At 37.6% G+C, this 21,925-nt stretch overlaps 1 protein-coding gene across 3 annotated transcripts in view; it reads right to left on the reverse strand.

Moving 5' to 3' along the window:
• LOC140698380 (olfactory receptor 2H1-like) overlaps positions 1-21,421 on the reverse strand; it is a 66,041-nt gene extending 44,620 nt beyond the window's left edge. For all 3 annotated transcript variants that reach the window (XR_012076134.1, XR_012076135.1, XM_072968683.1), the window contains exons 1-2: positions 21,189-21,421; positions 11,489-11,562 (exon numbers count right to left, since the gene is read on the reverse strand). The gene's annotated coding sequence lies outside the window, so the exon portion shown is untranslated. The remainder of the gene's footprint in view (positions 1-11,488; positions 11,563-21,188) is intronic.
• Between the last annotated feature and the right edge of the window lie 504 nt (positions 21,422-21,925).

A 21,925-nucleotide genomic window follows, 5' to 3' on the forward strand; every position in this document is an offset into this window, starting at 1 on the left:
GCAAATCAAAACTACAGTAAGGTATCACCTGACACCAGTCAGAATGGCCATCATTCAAAAGTCCACAAACAATAAATGCTGGAGAGGCTGTGGAGAAAAAGGAACACTCCCACACTGCTGGTGGGAATGTAAATTGGTGCAGCCACTATGGAGGACAGTATGGAAGTTCCTTAAAAAGACTAAAAACAGACTTACCATATGATCCAGCAGTCCCACTCCTGGGCATATAACCAGAGAAAACTAATTCAAGAAGACACATGCACCCCAATGTTCACAGCTGCACTATTTACAACAGCCAAGACATGGAAACAGCCAAAATGTCCAACGACAGGTGACTGGTTAATGAAGTTGTGGCAACACACACACACACACACACACACACACACACACACAGAGGACTACTACTCAGCTATAAAAAAGAGTAAATAATGCCATTTGCAGCAACATGGGTGGACCTGGAGACTGTCATTCTAACTGAAGTAAGACAGAAAGAGAAATAAAAATACCATATGGTATCACTTATCTGTGCAATTTAAAGAAAAAAAAACCCAAATGAACTTATTTACAAAACAGAAACAGACTCATATACATAGAAAACAAACTATGGTTACCAGGGAGAAAGAGGGTGGGAAGGGATAAATTGGGAGTTTGAGATTTTTCACATACTAACTACTATATATAAATAGATAAGCAACAAGTTCATGCTGTATGGGAACTATACTCAATATCTGATAGTAACCTACAGTGAAAAAGAGTATGAAAAGGAATATGTGTATGTATATGTACGATGAACCATGCTGTACACTGTATACAACATTGTAAAGTGACTATATTTCAATAAAAAGCAAACAAAAAACACGGTAAGCTCATCACCTGTTTTTTTGTTGCTCTGTATTCTGGTTGTCATCAACTATTCATATTTTATAGTTTCCTGACAGCTCCTCTGGGCTTTATACACAGATTTTATAGTTGCATTTAAAGGAAAATACAGGGCAGAGTATACTTACTTCATCTTACCCAGAACCAGAACCTTCCCTTCAGATTTTGAGGCTGGGTGTTAGTTCAGCCTTGTTGAACACGGTGTATAGGCTAGAAAGAGCAGGCACATAAGTTTGCTTGGTATTTTTTTTTAAATTATATTTTGCTCCATGTGAAGCAGGGATGTGAATGTGGAACCATTATTTGTTACATGCTCTGAGCTCCTTTTATTCGTCTATGTGCTTTAGTAAATAACAGAATGAATCAGGCAATGACATGTATCCAGATCACAGTCATTGAGAGTTGGACTGGGAGGTAAAAATCAGGGTTATCGATTGATAATATGACTGTGTCCCTATGAGACTTCTATTTTAGTACCAGTAGATGGAGTCAGTTCTCTTTAACAGGATGGATAGATTTGTTCAGGCAACATCAACAGCTAGACTGTTCTCCACAATGGCTCTCCTTTACCAGTTCTAGATCTTCAGAGACTTTGAGAGATTATGGAATCCAACACTTTCTGAATGAGGTAGAGGTACAGGAAGGTTGAGAGATGCCAAGTTCACACAGCTCATTCCTGTTAGAGTGAGGAGCAGAAACAAGACTCCTGGCTGTCTGGTGTTGCTTTTTCCCATCATAAAGACATTCTTTACTCTGTCTGTCCCATGATACTGCTGGTTCAGTGGATCAAAGAGATAACAGCTCATGTGAGTCCTACCACTGAGAGAGTCTGGACCTTGTGTGGACTTTCTCCTAGCTTTTCAAAATCAGTATGTGGAGATTCTGTCTCATTGCTTCGTTCTTTTGGGTGAGAAAAGGACTTTTTCAGTGGAGTATTTCTTTGAATTTCCAAGCCACTGACTTTTTGAGCAAAGACTATTCACAGAATTTTCTAAAAAGTGGATGTAACAATCTGACCAAGTTTTTCCTTATTGTTAACACAAGTCATAGGAGTGATTTTTTTTTTGTTACCATACTGCACTTTCTCTGATAATATTTCTCTGAAATAATTTTTTCAAATTTTTTGGACATTTTCCCTTACCTGGTAAATTAAGAATTCTATTCATTCATTCTCATCAAGCAAGACTGAGATTTGGTTTAAATAAATGATACTACATTCTCCAAAGGAATTTGTGAATGAGGGGGCTGGAAATAGAAGACCTATCTGATCCTTAGAAATAATGAAGTTCTGAATCCCAAAGGAAGTTGGAACCAGAGATTAAAAGATGGGAACTGAATATAATAGGAAACCTAATTTGTCCATAGTCAAAGGGCTTATAAATGGTAGAGTGTGAATTGAATCCAAATCTACAGAGATGTAAAGTCTGGTTCTTTTCTGTTCTACCACTGGATGAAGATATAATGAGTTCTGTTGATTAGGGAGTGAAAAAATAGCTTACAATAGTGCTTAACACAGAAAAAAATGTTGCACAACTGTTAGTTAAATACATAACAGAAATGCTGCATTGTTTGCTTGTGAAAGGCAGAAAATTAAGTTTGTTTATATTGCTTGGTAATTAATATTTTTTCTTATTATAAGAACCACCTTCTCTTCCCTATTCAATGACCCTCTCTGGTCAATTTCTTTTGCCTTCCTCAAGACCCAAATAAAAATCTGTCTCCTCTCACCATTGTTCTATTCAGAATATGATTGTATTGTCTTTATTATTTCGCAGCATGGACCAAGTTTATAGAACATAATTTGCTTATTTTGGAAATCTTCTTTGGAATTGGTCCCAAGGATTAGGTAATTGTGTGTGCGAATGTTCAAGAAAGCAACTCTCCCTCATGAATTTTCGTATGCCAAGCACTGAACGAATTGTTGACTATTGGGTCAGGGTTAAGGCTTGCTAATTTAAAGAGTTTGTACTTTTTTATTCCCCCTGTAAATGCAATGTAGCGTTCTTAAATACAAGAGAATTCAAATTTAAATACAATGGAAATGTAAGTCCAAATATTTTGTGACTCCAGGTAAGTGTTCAATCAGCCTTTTGTAATTAACCAATTAATGCTTAGGAAGGATTATTTCTCCTCTCATCTCTAAATTTGAATCATTTTAGTGATTGGTCTGAAGTGAAATAATTGCTTATACTATTTCCCTTTTTCTACATTCTTCACAAAAAATCTCTTGAGACCCATTTCCCTGTAAGACATTTCATTCATCTCTAGGGAATAGGAGGCGCCCTTAGGACTCAGGCAATTCAACGGCATAAACAAATTAAGCCTTACTAGGAAATATACAGGGGCTTTATCATAGTTTCCTAACAACGCGAAACATTTAAAAATTCCTTCCAATGTAATATGTGACAGGAACACTGGGATGGGGTTGGAGATTAATATCAAAGACTCCCTTTTCTAGCGAGCAAGTAGAGGAAAGGTATTTCCTGGAGTGTTAGCATTTCATCCCCCTATTTCAGTGAGTGTGATGAGCTCACAACCCCTTGTACTGAGTTTGTTGGACCTCTAAATACTTCCTTCTTTTGCTGGGTTGGTGTTTCAGAGGAAGTTAATTTTTTTTCTCCCCTCATTTTTAGGCTATACCTGGAAAGTAATATAAAATCAAGTGCCAGTATCGACTTGGTCAAATAGTTCGACTATTTTCATTTTTGTTCCCTAGACATTTGCTATTTTAACTTTAAAATTAGGCTTCCCAGTTAACAGGTAATCAATTTTTTTCAGGAAGCCTTCTTACCTCAATGTTCTTGTTCCCCAAAGTTACCCTCCCAAGCTTCTCCAAATTCATTAACTTCAGGATAAGCAGATGGGGGCAATCTCTTAAATTAAACTAAATGCTGCTATGAAAATAATCTGTATATGTTATATTGCTATTAGCACAAATTGAATCCATTAATTTCATTTATATAGCAATTATTCAAAGACCTATGCTTTGTACAATGTACAAAGTATGACCGAATCCTAACTTAAATGATTTTGCAGTTTGTTTTTCCTAAGAGGAGTATAGATCAAAGCATTTCCTTGATCAGTGCAATAGCTTACATTTCTTTTGGCCACCTCTAATTAGAGAACAACTTAATCAAGATGTCTAGGTGTTTCTTCTTGACTTTTGCTTTGTTTTTGTATCTGTGGACAAACCCATCTACCTTCTACACTCCTCTAATTTCCACTCATTATACCTCCAGATTTCTCCTTCTAAAACTGGAACCAGCACATTGTTAAACGTAGAAAAGAAAGATATATGGCTGGCTGTTCTTGGTCTGCCAACATAATAGGATAAACAACAGGTCAGCTGCTGGCTTTTGTGACCCGTTAACTTAGCTGAAGCTTTTCTTCAAGATCTTGGTGAAGAAAAAGGCAACCTCTGGGCTGTGGGCCGTGAGCATGTGCCATACCTCGGTAATTGTTTGTCTTTTTGGAGAAATGCCCTGGCTCCCCAATGTCTACCACTTGTCCCCTTAGTACAATGGGATGACTCTGGGAAGGGAACTTCATCAATCTGGGGACAATCTCTCAACCCAGACCTACACATTATCTGTTCTGAGAATTTGACGCAGGTCAGTATAAATGGATGATATTGCTGCGGTGATGACGAATTGTTTCCTAAAAAGACTTGTGGACAGATGTACGTCATTTGAGATCATGGGCTCCCAAAACAGTGTCCCAGAATACCGGTGCTTTTGTAAGTTTTAGCATAATCTAATGAATCTTATCTTTTAAAAATTATTTCATTACTTTTTCCCAACATATTTTCTGACTTTCATCAAAATATTTGCATATTTTAAAATACAAGTATTTCAAGGAATGCTCTTTAAAACCCTGTGATATAATTGTTAAAGTTCCCTTATAAGATGAAATCAATTCTCATGTTTATACACAGGTCTTGGGGTGTGTGGGTCTATGTTTCAGATCCTATGATAAAGGGCATCAATTCCTCTTGCAGTCTTACAGATCTAACTAATAAGCCATCACTATAATGGATAATCAGGGAGGTCTATTGTTAGGCAAAAGTATTTTTCAAGTGTGTAATAAACTTTCAAGATTTCTACACATTTTTCTCAATATTTAGTAGTCTCTGTGAGAACACGAATTCAAAAAAAAGCTTGAGTGTTTTGAACAACCAGTGCAAACTAATATAGTATTCACATTAATAGTATTCAGAGAGCCCTGACAAAGAGCAAATCTGGTTATTATTAACCCTGTTCTGTGGTGGAGGAAATGTGGGTACAAAGAACTAAAATTCATTCAAGGAACCATCCTCAGGCAGATGTGATCGCTAAGATATGGTAACTTGCCTTGGGTGACTTAGACTCTCAGTTCCATTTCCAGTGCCCAATTTATTACAACAAATGTCGGACAATTCTGGGGCTCCTCAGGCTGCCATGACTGGCTTCCTTGGGAAGCATCTGTCATCTGGGAAATGTGCAGATTATCTTTCTTCCAAATTTGGTACATTTCCTGAGCTCACAAAGGTCTTTTTCCCTCATTTAGTTCTCCCACCCCATTTTACTTTCCTTTTTTTCTCAGCTTTATTGAGAAATCACTGGCTTGCATCACTGTAAAAGTTGAAGGTATACAGCAGGATGGTTTGATTTACAGAGATCGTGAAATCATTACCACAAAAAGTTCAGCTAACATCCATCTTCTCGTATAGATACAATTAAAATAAAATAAAGAAGAAGAGAAAAAAGGAAAAAAAATCTTTGTGATGAGAACCCTTAGGATTTATCCTCTTAACCACTTTCCTATATGTCATAGAGCAGTGTTAGCTGTAGTCATCATGTTGAAAATTACATCCCTAATACTTACCTATTTTATAACTTTAAGTTTGTAACTTTTGACCACATTCCTCCAATTTCCTCTTTCACTGCTCTCCACTTCTGATGACCACAAGTCTGATCTTTTTTTCTATGATCAATTTACTTTTATTATGTATTTATTTTTAAAAATTTAAATATATATTTATTGAAGCACAGTGAGTTTACAATGTTGTGTCAATTTTTGGTGTACAGCACAATGCTTCATTCATATAGGAAGATACATATATTCATTTTCATATTCTTTTTCACCATAAGTTACTACAAGATATTGAATATAGTTCCCTGTGCTATACAGTATAAACTAGTTGTTTATTTTATATGCAGTAGTTAGCATCTGCAAATCTCGAACTCCCAATTTATCCTTTTCCACCCCCTTACCCCCCAGTGACCATAAGTTTGTTTTCTATGTCTGTGAGTTTGTTTTGTAGATGAGTTCATTTGTACCTTTTTTCTTTTTCTTTTCTTTCTTTCTTTTTTTTTTTTTAAGGTTTCACATATGAGTGATATCATATGGTATTTTTCTTTCTCTTTCTGGCTTACTTCACTTAGAATGATGATCTCCAGGTCCATTCATGTTGCTGCAAATGGCATTATTTTTTATGGCTGAGTAGTATTCCATTATATAAATATACCATAACTTCTTTATTCAGTCATCTGTTGATGGACATTTAGGTTGCTTCCCAGTCTCGGCTATTGTAAACAGTGCTGCTGTGAACACTGGGGCACATGTATCTTTTTCAATCAGAGCTCCCTCTGGATATATGCTCAGGAGTGGGATTGCTGAATCATATGATAAGTCTACTGAGTATTTTTGGCTTCTTTGTTAATTATTAGTTGACTTTATATGCTTGGGGTTGTTTCTAGGCTTGGGATTCTGTTCCATTAGTCTTTTTGTCTGTTTTTAACCCAGTACCACACTGCTTTGATGACTACAGCTTTATTGCATAGCTTGAAATCAGAAAGTGTGATACCTCCTGCTTTGTTATTTTTTTCTCAGAATTTCTTTGGCATTTGGGTTCTTTTGTGATTTCATTTAAATTTTAGGAGCTTTTTTTTTAAACTTCTGTAAAAAAAAAAAATGCCGTTGGAAACTTGGTAGCGATTGTACTGAATCTATAGATGACTTTTTGTAGTATTGATGTTTTAACAATATTAACCCTTCCAGTCCATGCACACAAGATACTTTTCCATTTATTTGTTTTCTTCTGTTTCTTTGACCAATTTCTTACCATTTTCAACATAAAGATCTTTTACCTCCTCAGTTAAATTTATTTCTAAGTACTTTATTGTTTTTGATGTTATGATAAATGGGATCAATTTTTAAATTTTTTTCAGAGTATAGAAATGCTACTGGTTTTTGTATGTTAATTTCATATTCTGCAAATTTACTGAATTTATTGATAAGATCTATTGGGTTAGCCTATATAGTCAGGCTATGAAGTAGCTAGCTTGAGTTTAGTGGCTGCATCATACAAAAAAAAAAAAAAAGAAAGAAAGAAAAGAAAAGAAAAAGAAATGCTCAGAGGGTAAGCTCCTAAAACCTGCAAGTGGCCTAACTTGAAATCTGGGGAACAGGGTCACACAAAGGGCAGAATCAGTTAGCCTAACTAGTCAGGTTAAGAGAAAAGAGCAAGCAAGATGGAGAAAGATTCACACATTATATATATATATAAAAATATATGTTTATATATATTATATAAATATGTTATATACTTATATATATACATGTCATATATATATATACATATATATATATATGTCATCTGCAAATAGAGACAATTTTATTCCTTTTTTTCCCCCAATTCTGAAACTTTTTCTTTCTTTTTCTTGCCTGACTGCTCTAGCTAGGACTTTCAATACTATATTGAATAGAAGTGGCAAGAGTGGTCACCCTGGTCTTCTTCCTGATCTTAGAAGAAAATCTTTCACCACTGAGTATAATGTTAGCTGAGGGCTTTTCATATATGGGGTTTATCATGTTGAGATATGTTCCTTCTATGCCAAACTTGTTAGTAGTTTTTATCATGAATAGATGTTAAATGTTAACAACTTTTTCTGTATCTATTGAGATAATCATATGATATATTTCTTTCATGATATTAATGTGATGTACCACTTTAACTGATTTGCATATGTTGAATCATCCTTCCATCCCAGGGATAAGTCACAGTGGATCTTGGTTAATGACCCATTTAATGTGCTGCTGAATTTGGTTTACTAGTATTTTTGTTGAAAGTGTGTGTGTGTGTTCATTAGAAATGTTGACCTGCAGTCTTCTTCTCTCGTAGTGCTCTCCTCTGGTTTTGGTATAAGAATAATGCTAATAAATTAATGAGTTGGGAGTGTTCCCTCCTCTTAGATACTCCCACCCCTTTTTCTACACCACCACCACTATTTAAAAATGCCACCATTTGACTGTCACAGGACAAGAATATGTGAACTATGAGCCAGAGATAAGCTAAGGGCCACTAGACAAGGCAGCCAGATAGAAACAGTAAATAATGAGGACATGTGAAGTGGGAAAAGTTCCTCTAAACCTTTGCCAAGGTAATTATATAAACGGAATCTTCCCCCTGGGTGAAGCTTGTGGCAGAGACCCACTTGCACTGTAGCACGTTTATAAATAACCCTAAAAATATTGACTGTTTATGAAAAAGAGTAAGAACAATATTAGGACTCAGTACCTTGCTGAGGTCATCTTAGGTCCAACAACTTTTTGTGTTCATGGACCTAATTTTCAGTTAACCCAGCAGTGATTAGACTCAGGAAGCATACTTATACTAACCAAATCTCCAGGCAGTTGGTTGATAAGACAATACTATTTATTAGCTGAGGAGTGAATGGGCCCCAAGGAGGGCTAAAATGTTGTCATTTAGGGTACAGCATTTATGCCATTAGATGGAAAGCAAGGATGGCAGAACAGGATGTTAGATGACCCAAGGTGCATTAGGTAAGTCTGCCACCTACAATGAGAACTGCCATGCCAATGAAGTGGGACTACTTCTTTTTTGCCTATTTCTAAAAATGCACATGGGGATTCTTAAGCTCCCACTCTCCCTTTTCTAAATTCCATACAAACAACTAGTGTGACCCTGTTGAGATCACAGATTTTGGCTTAGTACCTTTACAATACCAGGTGTTGGGGCTCGGACAAAACAGTTAGTAAATACATAGAATAAATACTGAATGACTTAATAAAAGCATAAAACTTAAATGTTCTCACCAAAAGAAAAAAGATAAATACATAAGGCGATAGGTGTTATAACTAACTATATGGAGGGAATTTTTTCATTATATACCTATATATATGTATACTTACCATGATGTATACTTTAAATATCTTATAGTTCTGTATGTCAATTATTTCCCAATAAAGCTGAAATTATTTACACACATATATAATAAAACAAATTTGGAAGAAGAAAGTAGGGAAAAAGGTATATACATGAGGTTGGTAACTATTATTGTCTGCGAGTGGATGGGATTATGGAATTTATATTCTTTAATTGTCTTTGCTTTCTTGTTTTTCTGTAACAAACATGCACATGTTCTTATGATAAGGATGGTTAAATAATTAACAAACTAACTGAATAACAAGCCCTTGTCTTCGGGGCATACCTCTTGAGCCAAAAATAAGAAAGAAAAATAAAATGGCTGTTCTTTTATGTGTGGTGATTACAAATCACACATTAAGTTTCATTACAAAGTGTTTTTTTTTTAGATGTAGTTAAAGATTCTCGTACTGGAAAAAAAATTGCTTGTGTCCATGTTACAACTTCTGAGCTTGCAGTTGGTGCTGACCCAGCTTAGCTCTAGGTATGTATTTTCACTATGATCTGTAGATACGCTGCACTCATAACAGACTATTCCTTAAGCGTTTCACTACAATTTTCAAGTTCATATATGAAAACTCTGGTTCTAATTGTTATTTGCATGTGCCTTCGTATCAGGCAATAACTCTTTTCTGAGTCTATAACCCCTTCTGATTGGACCACAATTGGACATGCCCCACATGTGGACAGAACAACTGTGGGAAACCACATTATATATATCTATAATGGTTACTTTCTAAGTTATATTTAGAAAGTAAGTGAAAAAAAGTTGAGTAAGGAATATGCTTGAGTAACTTGCATAGAAAGCAATGAAAAGGGAAAAAACAGAGTTATTAAGAAAGACAGACAAAGGACATGAAAAAATCAGAAACACAATACCCTCAAGTTCTCACAATAAATTTTCTTAACATCAAAAGCTCACAGTTTAACACTATGAAAGCTAATATTTAAGCTGAAGTAATCATTCTTACAGTTGCCTTATGAATATATGTAACATAATTGACAATGAAGACATGTCACTGTTAGATTTTCAGACTCAAGTAAAATAAACACAGAAAAAGCAAACATGTTGGTAACACAAAGTTTATGTCATTGACCAGTTACTAAGCTTTAATGAAAACTTCGATTATGTATAGAATAGAAACCTTACTCATTATATCCTCTAACTTACTGCTGTAAAACTGCCATCAGTAAGTAGGAAATTAGGTGAAACAAGATGCCAAAATTTCAATTGGAGATTATTAAATGTATCATTTTTTTAAATCCTAAGCATCAAAATATGAGAATTTTATAGTTAAACACTCTTTTTAAACAAGACAAAATAAGAAAAGAACAGGTAAGTAAGTTAGAAAAATACCAGAAAATAAAACTTGAAAAAAGTAACATTTTACATAAATTAACAAAATTAATTCTGAATAGTAATAAAACACCTCTTTAAAAACATAGAAAAGACTCTAATAGCATAATAAAGATAAAAATACAAAATTAACAAGTAGATAATTTTGGAAATATTTCAGAAACATCTTAATCAAGTTTACTTCACAAAGAAATTTTCAAAAAACCCCAGCAAATTAACAAGTTATACTGTAAGTAATGTCTCCTTTATTACAAAACTGTAAAACATCTGTACTGCAAAATACCATCATTAAAGTTTTTAACTAAAGTAGAAATATATTTGTAAACAAAGACACATTTCTTTAAATACACAGACACATCATGGAAAGAATCAGGTTGTCTAGCTGGGATTGAATGACTCACGCTAATAATTGTTCCTTCCACCAATACCTAACGAGTGTCTTTCAAGGTTCAACCAACCTTCCCTTCTAGCTCCCTGACAAATGCTGACTATGCTCCCTTGCAATTCTATTTCTTCTTTCTGTGCCCCCAGCGCACTATGGTATATGGTCCACTGTATGAAGCTAGTATTTGGATTTGGCAGCTGAAAAGATCTCCTGACATGGGCACTTTTGGTCCCTTTGTTTTGAGCCAATCCACCATGATGACATGGGACATCCCACTGGATAGGGTCCTCTACATCCTCGAAGGTAATGCTGTGTCCCTACAGCTACCTACCACCTTTAAAAACCATTGATTATCTGTACTACCCACAAAAAAATAAGGTACTCATAGTCGATGGTGTCTTAGCTTGTCACCCAGTCAGTGTTGTCACTTGCAGTCCAATCATCTATCCAAACAGCCATCTTCTGGGTGGTTTCATATTATACTGATTATTCATGCCACCCTCAGAGAACAAGATGCACCTCCAGCCCGTCTACCTTAAAGTATGGAAAACTCCTGGGTGTTGTCATATCACACTGTGTCCAGCCTGACTGTAATAAAAAACTTTGATAAAACCCCTCCCCCTGCTTTTGCTGAACATTCCCCTCAGCACCTCACACTCACCTGTTCACAGAATTCCAGATCCAGTGTCACATCTCCAGTTTCCTCTCCTCAGCTGGCCCCATCAGGAACACCACCTGTATCAACAAATGTTGTAACTCTCATATTTTGCCTTCTTCTCTAACACTAACATTTTTTTTCCTCTTTGAAAATATCTGGCATCTATTATTTCACTGTGTGATTATAGGGCGGGAGTTCAAAGTGCTATCATAGTGTTGAGCCCATGAATTATTATTCTCCTTAAAATACCTTCTGGTATACAAATGTTGCTATACACCATTCAACTTTCTACTCTTATTTTGGTAGATTCTTTTTTTTTTTTTCATTTGTAATATCCAATAACAAAACACAAAAATTAGTTTATTTTTAAATAAAGGAAACACAACTTTCTTATAGAAATAGAATAGAAATAACTCTAGGCTAAAGGTCACAAATATTGTCAGCTAACTACCTGTACCTTTTAAAAACAACAAAAATTGCACTCAAAAATAAATTTTACATTGAGCTCAAATGTCCTTTCAGAATAAGGAGATTTCAGGATGTACCATGAGAGGAAGTAGCATGCTGATATGAAAAACAAGCATTTTAATTGTCTATGGAGTCAATCAGCTCCAGAGCAGATCAGAAAACTGAGACTGCAATTAAATAAAGGGGTAGCAGAGTGGTAAGTGAAGAAGTGAGGCATATGCTAATCTTTTAGAAATGAATTTCTGGAAATTTATTTGTAGTCAAAAGTAAGACCAGTTGGTTGAGCAGATAATGTATATCTTGATATTATTCCCTTTTAAGTCAGTAAGATGGTTTCTAGATCTTGGCAAGATGTTTCAGAAATGTGTGTCACTGCAAAAATATTTGGGTCAGGGGACTGTTTTTTTTTTTCCATTTTGAAGAATACAGAAAGCTTCCATTAAACCCATTTGTTGCTGCCTTTGAACAGGGAAGATATTAAGCATCAAAAAGGAAAAAGAAAGAAAGAAGGAAGGAAGGAAGAAAAAAAGGAGCCAAGGCAATTTTATGAGAAAGAAAATTTTCTGGAATAATCAGAGACAACATGAAAAGATTAATTTGAAATCCAGTCTTCACAAGTCTGTTTCTTTAATTTCATAGTTTGCTCTATCTGCAATAAAACATACAATCTAGTCAGACGAGATGAGATGCTGGTCTAATGACAGCAGCTGGTGCCTCCTGTCAATGTACCTGTTTCAGGACAAGAACATGAATTCTAGCCTCTGGAATTACTTCCTTGTCCACACTATTTCCAGCGGCCTGTGTCTTGAGAATAAATAAATAAGTGTTCAGTTTATGCTCCCAGAAGCACAGGAGCTATTCAAGAAAAAGCAAACTAGGGAACCAAATGAGAGGTTCCAAGAAAAGGAAGTATTCAGGATGTTGTAAAGTCTGACTTCACACTGACTACCACCCAAACCAATGTCATTATGCCCAGAAAAATAATACCTTATCTTCTTCCCCTGCCTGAAAGAGGATGCAAGAATGTTAAAACTATCTTTGGAAGTTTGGTGCACAAATGAAGTTTGATCTTCAGTTATGACTAAAAAGTTACCACAATGGCTACAGAGCTGCTTCTCTGGAAGATGAATCTCTCTGCAACAGTTCTAAAACATGTTGCTCCTGGTCCATGCAGTTTGTGGTACAACATGAAAATATCCATTCTGAATAATGGAAAAATTAAATGTTTTCTAAACCAGGTCCTGGGGCTTGCACAGTAATGTATGAGAAGAAAGTGAGCTACCCCTAGTGACCCCACTTCTTAAAAAAATTAACTTGAAAGAGAGAAACCTCATTGACTTACTTCCTCCATAACGAGATGGCTTATGCTAGGAAACAAACAATAGACTTTGCTAATGTGGCATCATCATGTCCCCAGAAGGGTACAAGAATTACATTTCCTCTATGGAAAACATGGGACTCATTAAAATGTCCATAAGATCCCGGACCATGATCATGAAAAAATGCCTTGCAATCTTTCTTTCTCTTACTTAAGGATTTATGCAGTAAGATATCAAGAGCTTACCTTGGCACTTTCCAAAACATTTGCCAATTAAAATTCATCCCGATTACCCCTTTATAATTCTTGCATAAGGCAACAGAAAAATACTATCATTCAGTAATTACAGAGAATTCAGAGAAATTACAGTAATTCAGAAAAATAACCTCATGAGTAAATTTCTTGAATAACTGGCCCAGAATATCAAGGTGGCTGAAGATTGACTTCCAATTGAACAACAAATATCAGGCATTATTGTACTGCTCTGTTCTCACTATAGTAAAATGTCACTTTGAATTTTTGAGCAAATTAATCATGTTCTTATTTCTCTTTTCTACCCTTAGAGTACTTCACAGGTTCTATAGAAGAAAAAAATTAATTGCTGCTTTATTGTCATTCAGAACTGGAGAGCCCCCATTTTTCCTTGATTATCTAAGTCTGATCCTGCTTACCAAAAATTTCCAGATTCCACATCCTGCATATTAAGTTGTTTTATACCGGTCTCAGCCTATCAACAGTTAACACTGTGGCTGGAGCAGAGATTATAGTAGTTATAATGCTTGCAAAACACCCTTCAGTGGAGTGGGGAGGATATAGCTCAGTGATAGAGTGCATGCTTAGCAATGCATGAGGTCCTGGGTTCAATTCCAAGTACCTCTATAAATAAATAAATTAAAAAAAAAAACCTAATAGCTTCCCCCTCAAAAGAAATAAAAATTAAAAACAAATTAAAACCTTCAGCAATCATCAGGAAACTTTGAAAAAAAACGTTTTATGACTGACAAGACCTGAAAATTACACAACACACCTGGGGCCACATGATGTGGTGGGGGGAGGGGACAGCAGTGGGCCTGAGGTTCTACTCTTGTTAGGCGCAAGGTTGGAGACCTAGGATTTCTTGGATTCACACTTTTTTTAATTAAGGTATAGTCAGCTTGTAAGTTGTGTCAATTTCTGATGTACAGCAGAATTCTTCAGTCATACGTGAACATACATATATTCATTTTCACATTTCTTTTCTCTGTAAGTTACAAGATACTGAATATATTTCCCTGTGATATACAGTATACGCTTATTTATCTATTTTATATACACCAGCCAGCATCTGCAAATCTCAAACTCCCAATTTATCCCTTCCCACCCCCCTCCCCTCTGGCAACCACAAGTCTGTATTCTACGTTTGTGAGTCTGTTTCTGTTTTACATATGTTCATTTGCCTTTTTTTTTCTAGATTCCACATATGAGTGACATCATATGGTATTTTTCTTTCTCTTTCTGGCTTACTTCACTTAGAATGACATTCTCCAGGGACATCCATGTTGCTGCAAATGGTGTTATTTTATCATTTTTCCTGGATGAGTAGTATTCCATTGTATAAATATACCACCCCTTCTTTATCCAGTCATCTGTTGATGGACATTCAGGTTGTTTCCATGTCTTGGCTATTGTAAATAGTGCTGCTATGAACATTGGGGTGCAGGTGTCTTTTTGAATTAGGATTCCCTCTGGATATCTGTGAATTTTTGAAGGACAGCCATTCTGATTGGCGTGAGGTGATACTTCATTGTAGTTTTGATTTACGTTTCTCTGATAATTAGTGATATTGAACATTTTTTCATGTGCCTATTAGTCATTTATACGTCTTCATTGGAGAATTGCTTCTTGTTTAGGTCTTCTGTCCATTTTTGGATTGGGTTGTTTGTTCAGTTCACTCTTTGTTGGTGAATTTAAACCATCAGAGCCAGAATTTGAAGTGCCAGAAGATTTGGGGAAAAAAATACAACCAGGAGCCCAAAATGTCAGTGACTGAAATGAACTAAAATCTCTAAAACAAAGGCACCTCAGTGGGAGAAGGTGGCCTGATTGATTACCTTGTCAAGTGGCTGGCAACATGTCTGTTGGAGAGAGCCATCTTTGAGGTGGATTCCCCATTGAAATGGATCCCCCATTGAATCAAACCACAAATCAGGCACTCACATTACAAAAGAGAAAAAGAAAAAACCTGTCAGTGCGTGTGCTCCATAAACTGATTTTCCTTTCCTATATATTTTTCTAAATTATTAAGCCCCAGTTTACTTGGAGTTCAGAGATGTTTGTGCTCTCCTCAGCATGAGGGAGAACATTCTATTTCCAACCATATCCTGCTAGGTGTATATATATATAAATCTTCTAATGATTTTGTTTAAAAATGTCCTCCCTGTCACTTAAAATATATCACTTGAAAACTATTTGGCTTCTGTTATAAGCTGTCAGCCCCTTTAAAACTCACTCATGGATTCTTTCCTTTCTTATACACATATTAACATATTTTTGATTTAGCAAATAACAATATAAACTCTTTCCTCTTTCTTCAGGGTGGGGTGCTACTGCCTAGATGATGTTGTTTAGCAACCATATCAGTTTAATATCAAAAATCCAAATATAATAAAAACACATAACCATTAATATTATCACTTCTTTGAGACAGATTTGATTCTACAATCAATATGCTGAAAGTGAGGGGTTTTCCCCCTAATGTCTTCTATTGTTTGCCAATAGATACCATCACAGAGGGAAAATCTCCCAGTCGACTGAGTTGGACCATTAGCATATAAAAGTGTGGGTGCTGTTTTGTTCACATCTGCATGTTCAATGCCTCAGTAATTGTTAATAAACAAATGCATTTCATAAAGGAGATAAGGCAAACATAAGATCCATGATGCACTAAACATTGCATGTACCTAGCAACATCCAAAATGATAAAAGGTATAAGGGAAGATATATTTAATTCACTTAAATAAATATCATCTGTCTAGTAAGGAGATCATCTTAGAAGTGCACTGGTGGTAGAAAATTAAAATGGAAAGAAATGGTTAGACTAGAGAGATAGCTAAAAGGTAAAATCCACAGGACTGTGTCTAGGTTACGTACAGTAGGCGAAATAGGAGACAGGAGTTGGGATGATGTATGTTCCATTTTGTGATACTGGGAATAGTGTGGGAAAACAAACAAAATCAGGGAGCTTTCGATTTAGTTTGGATGTGCTGATTTGAGGTTGTTTTAATACACCTAGGTGGAGAAGTGAAATACATAGTTGAACATAGACTATGAAATATTCGTGTTGGAACAGAAATCTGGGAGTCACCTGTGTAAAGACTTTAAACTGTGATGACTCCAAAAACCTACTAAGGAAAGAAATACAAAAAATCAGAAACTTGCAAGCAGGAGGGAAAACGCAGCAATAGAGGTGAGCTCAGTGTATAATGGGACTCAGTCAGGGGAACTTCCCACAAGCTGAGGGGTCCTGGAATCCATGGCTAGTTGAAAGAATAATGCCACTGACATTTATGTTTTGCTCTTTCTTTTACAAGCAACAGGTCAAAATATCTCTATCTCTGCAAAAGAAAAATTACAGTTATACCCATATAGCATATGGTTATACCTACTAAATAAATTGATTTTATGAATAAACTTTATACACAATAAAACGTCTAGAATAATCTAATTTTAGTTTGGGTTGCTCAATATTATGCAGCCCAGTTTATAGATAACATACAGGTTATGCAAATTGTACAGGTCACACAGATGTTATGTGGTGGAATGGGTATTCAAACTCAGGTCCGTCCAAGTGGAAAATTCAAACTCTGTTTAAAATTTTTTCTACTAAAACTCACTTATAAAATTATGAACATGACCAAATCATTTACTGAGTCATTATCCATTAATCGGTCTAAATAACTCTCTTCTAAATGTCTTTTAATAATCATGTCCCACTGAATCATAAAGTTATCCTCAGAATTTTTTGTTCTTTTTTAAAATATTTCGGAGGGAGGGAAGTAATTAGGTTTATTTATTTGTGTGTTTGTTTAATAGAGGTACTAGGGATTGAACCCAGGACCTCGGGCATGCTAGGCATGCACTTTACCACTGAGCTATACCCTCCCCCTCCTCAGAATTTTTTTCAGTGCTGCCTTCACTTCCTTATTTCTCAGAATATAGATAAGGGGGTTAAGTATGGGGGTCACCACAGTGTAGAAGAGGGACACAAACTTATCCTGGTCCTTGGATCTCCTCTTGGCTGGCTGCAGATACATGAAGATAATGGTTCCATAGAAGACTATCACCACCGTCAGGTGGGAGGAGCAGGTTCCAAATGCTTTACGTCATCCAATGGCTGACTTTATCTTTAGAACTGCTTGGGTGATGTGCCCGTAGGATATCAGGATGAGCGACAAGGGCACCACCAGGAATAAGACGCTAGCCACAAAGAGCTCTGCCTGGTTGAAGGCGGTGTCCACACAAGCCAACCTGATGAGCACAGGAACCTCACAGAAGAAATGATCCACATGGCGATGCCCACAGAAGGGCAGCTGCAGGGTGAGAGTGGACTGTATGAGGGTGGTTGCCAGACCACTGAGCCACGCCATGGATGCCAGGATGTGACAGAGCCGAGGGTGCATGACAGAGGCGTAATGCAGAGGACGACAGACTGCGACATAGCGATCGTAGGACATCACAGCCAAAAGGACACACTCTGTGGATCCCAGGGCAAGGGAGACATAGAGCTGAACCACACAGCCTCCATACGTGATAGACTTATCTGGACCCCCCAGGTTGACTAGAAGCTGAGGAATAATACTGCTGGTGATGCAAAGGTCCAGTAATGAGAGATGGGAGCGGAAAAAGTACATGGGATTGTGGAGTTTAGAGTCCAAGAGGGATACTAGGATGATGGCAGCATTGCCGAGGAGTGTCATGAGGTAAAGGGACATGATTACCCCAAAGAGAACCAGCTCCAACTGAGGTCGGTCAGAAAAACCTACCAGAATGAACCCAGAGAAGGTGCTGTCATTAGTCCACAGCATTACTCTCACTTTGATTACTCACTCCAGAGTGATTAAATCACATTAAACAGAAACTGCAAGGATTTTATGTCAATTCCCTGGCAGTTAAGATCTGGATGTTGAGAAGTAAGTTTGTAAACAGTTAAAGAGAAAAGGTCAAAGCAGAGAATACTGGTGTGTGATATCCTTGATTATCTCATGAAGTGGCATTCCTGTTCTCATTGATCATATGTTTTCCATCTACCTTGAGGATGAAATAAAAGCTAAAATGTATTAATGCTGAGATTTTTCACACCTTTTCCTCAATATAATTTTTTATATAAAGGTAATGGAATTTCACAGGAAATACAGGAATTACAAACACCATAGTACATTCTCACAGTCTACCAAATGGATACATAAATAAGGCAGGAACATGATAAAACATGTGAGAGTATGCATCTTATGATCAGTGTAAGAGGTTCACTGTCAGGATGCAGAGTTGGGAGAGGAATCTATAGAGGAGAAGGTCTGGATTGTATTCACCTTGCTCTTAAAGAGATGAGAAGGAGAGCAATCCAAGACCAAAGAATTTCCTGATAGTAAGAAACAAATATAGAAATGGAGAGTACATGGTAGGGTTTTATTTGAAAAAGGAAAAAGAAACTAAATTGGAAGCATGATTATTTCATATATTAACTATGCCACATAACAGGATACGATACTTATAAGGTAAATTTGAGTCACTTCTTTAAGGAATACAAACATCCGTAGATATCATTTGCATAGCATAGGCCTTGTAGGAGGGTTTTGGTTTTGTTTGAATTTTCCTTTTCAAGATAAATATGCCTGCACAGTATAGAATAATTTAAAACCAAAGAAACTCTAGTCCAGAAACTCTGTACACAGCCAATGCAAAGTGGACAATCACAATTAGAGACTGAATGCAATATCAATAGAATGCAAGAAATGCTGCAGAGGGCTCAGTGAAAATCATTAACATTTAACTCCCAACAGGATATTGAGACAACAAACAGGAAGAAGCTAAGATTATTGAAGTTTTACATATGATGAAATAAGGAGATTAAGTAGTTAAAAACCGTGTGCATCCATTTAGTTCCAAGTCAGCTGAAGCCGGGAAGAATCAGACTGATCATTTCTACAACTGAGAACCATTGTTTCGACATTCTTCTTGTCTTTAGGACTTTAACCCAGAGTCGCACTCAATCTGTGACACATTAACACTAGCTACTCATTTGACACCATACACAATTTACAGTATCTAATGTCCCACATGCAGGTGCCAGAAAGAAGAGTTGCCCAGCTTAGATTTACGTTCCTTCCTCTGCAGGAGACTGCATGGGCATCACTGTGCTCAACTAAGACTAACTGCACGATTAATACTGTCACATATAGTCCCAGAGTTAACGAGTTCCCTTGTGATGTGATTAACTCCAGGGATTCTGGGCAACAGGAGCCAGCAACAAAGGGCAAACAAATTAACACTGGAGGACAAAAATGGGGCCGGGGAGGTCAAGCAGCTGGCCTGCTGGCCACAGAGCCAAGTGCAATGAAAATTAAAGTTCCACTATTGGGGACCTCTTCCAATTGAATTTTGTGATTTTCTTTCCACTTCTCCTGCCCTTTTCTCTTGACTTTATGTATATGGCGTGGTTGCGGGGGTAGGAAAGAGAGAAATTGTTATAATTACACAAACACAAAAATACACTACGTGAGAATAAAAATATTTTGCAACTTAGAGCAGAGGACACTGTTCAGCAGGTAGATGCCTGAATATCTGGAGGGACCCTCAACAGGAGGAAACCACATGTTCTCAATGAATCTTTTTTTCCTCAGTTATAGGGAGCACAGAGGATATGGGCCCGAGGGTAAAGAAACTGCTTTTCTGACAATGTTGCCATCCACCCCTAATATATGACACAAAGAAAGATTAAACAGAAAAACATATACAACAAAACTGAAATAAAAATAGCTGATAAAAAATAATGATGCCAGTCCTACAGTTTATGGAACTAAGTTAAGAAAAAGACTTTCCTAGAATCAAAAATTAATACCTCAAAATTCTGCTACTGAAAACTACCATAGGCAATCTGGAAAAAAAAAGCTCCTTGACTTTATGGCTTTTTATTGATGTAAATGATTGCTAAATGGCAAAAACACACAAAGTATAGTCCCCCTGGATGTGTTCTAGAAATTTAAAATATATGCTAATATTTCAGTACAGTGTTCCATATTGAGGATAAATGCTAATGATTTTTACAGACTAGTGAGAAAAGTCAGTAGGACACATGGAATATACTGCTTCTTCCATTTGGGAGGGCAAATGCAGAGACAGTGAGGAAGTCAGATGATCCCCAACCCCATTATATAGTTTAGGACACAATGACCCACAGAAATGGTTTATGGAAAAGTAATTCAGCGTCTTTGAACCACATTGTGAACTATATGTGACAAAACGTAGTAGTTAAAGCTCTTGGATAACTGACATTCAAAATAAACCCACTTTGACTACTTAACGATCTTAGAAATAGCTGAAGGTAGCAATTAGAAACCTTACAGCACACACAAGTGGCATGCAGCCCTTTTGCAGATTCACAACAAACATTATCATATTATACAACGTGGGAAACTAGGGAGTGGGGAAAAAAAATCCCTCTCGTACTTTGTGAAAACCACAACTCCCTGCTTTTCCTTTAATCCACGGGAGAAACATTTTAAGATGGGTTGGTTTATGGTGTGCATATTTAGAGCACCCATTTACTGAAACACTCTGCTGTGAGTGGACCCGCACACCTCACGCCCGTGTTGCTCAAGGACCTACTGTCCCTATGGACACCCATGTGGAGGCCGCGCGGAGGGAGGGGACACAGGTTACCTTTGGCCTTCTGGTGCGGTCGCCCCTCAGGCTGCAGCTCGGAGGCCTCTCGTCCACGAAGACGAAGATGAGGCTCCTGGCTCTGTGGCCTCCCCTGTGTGTCGCAGGTGAGGCCGCTGAAGATCTCCTCCCGCACGGCTCACCTCCATGGGAGCCAGGGGCGGGAGTGGCCGGGCCACCAGAGCCAGGCAGTAGAGGTGGCCCACGGCGGCAGCCACAGAAGCGGGGCCGAGACTAACACCCACTAGCTCTAAACCCCAAAAGCCGTAAAGCCCCCCAAGTCGTAAACTCCCCCAAGTCGTAAACCCCTGCCGTAAACCCCACAGACGTAAACCCTACGCATATAAACCTGGCAGCCAGACGGAACCCCAGAATGCATTGAGGGCCTCGGACGCCAGTCCAGTCGGTGGAAGCTGCGGTCTGGAGCGGAGACGGAGGTGGCCAGGCCCAGCGCTGCTGGTGTCAGACCTGCCGCCTCCGCTCCCTCTGGGGCCTCTGACAGGACGTCGGCCCCTCAGGAGACAGCGCCCCCAAGGAGCCTCTGACAGGACGGCCTCCACAGAGGGTGAGTCTGCAGTTCTCTGAGCTTCTCAGAGCTGCTCGAGCTGGGGGCGCGGGCCTCGGGTGCGGGGTGTGCCGGCAACCCTCGGTCCTGGGCGTGAGGTCCCTCTCGACTGGGCTGGGGTTGCGGGGCGGGCCACCCGCCCTCTGGCCTGCAGGCCTCTGGGAGCCCTCGG

The sequence above is a fragment of the Vicugna pacos genome, chromosome 1, assembly GCF_048564905.1.
Source record: "Vicugna pacos chromosome 1, VicPac4, whole genome shotgun sequence".
Classification (NCBI taxonomy): Eukaryota; Metazoa; Chordata; class Mammalia; order Artiodactyla; family Camelidae; genus Vicugna; species Vicugna pacos.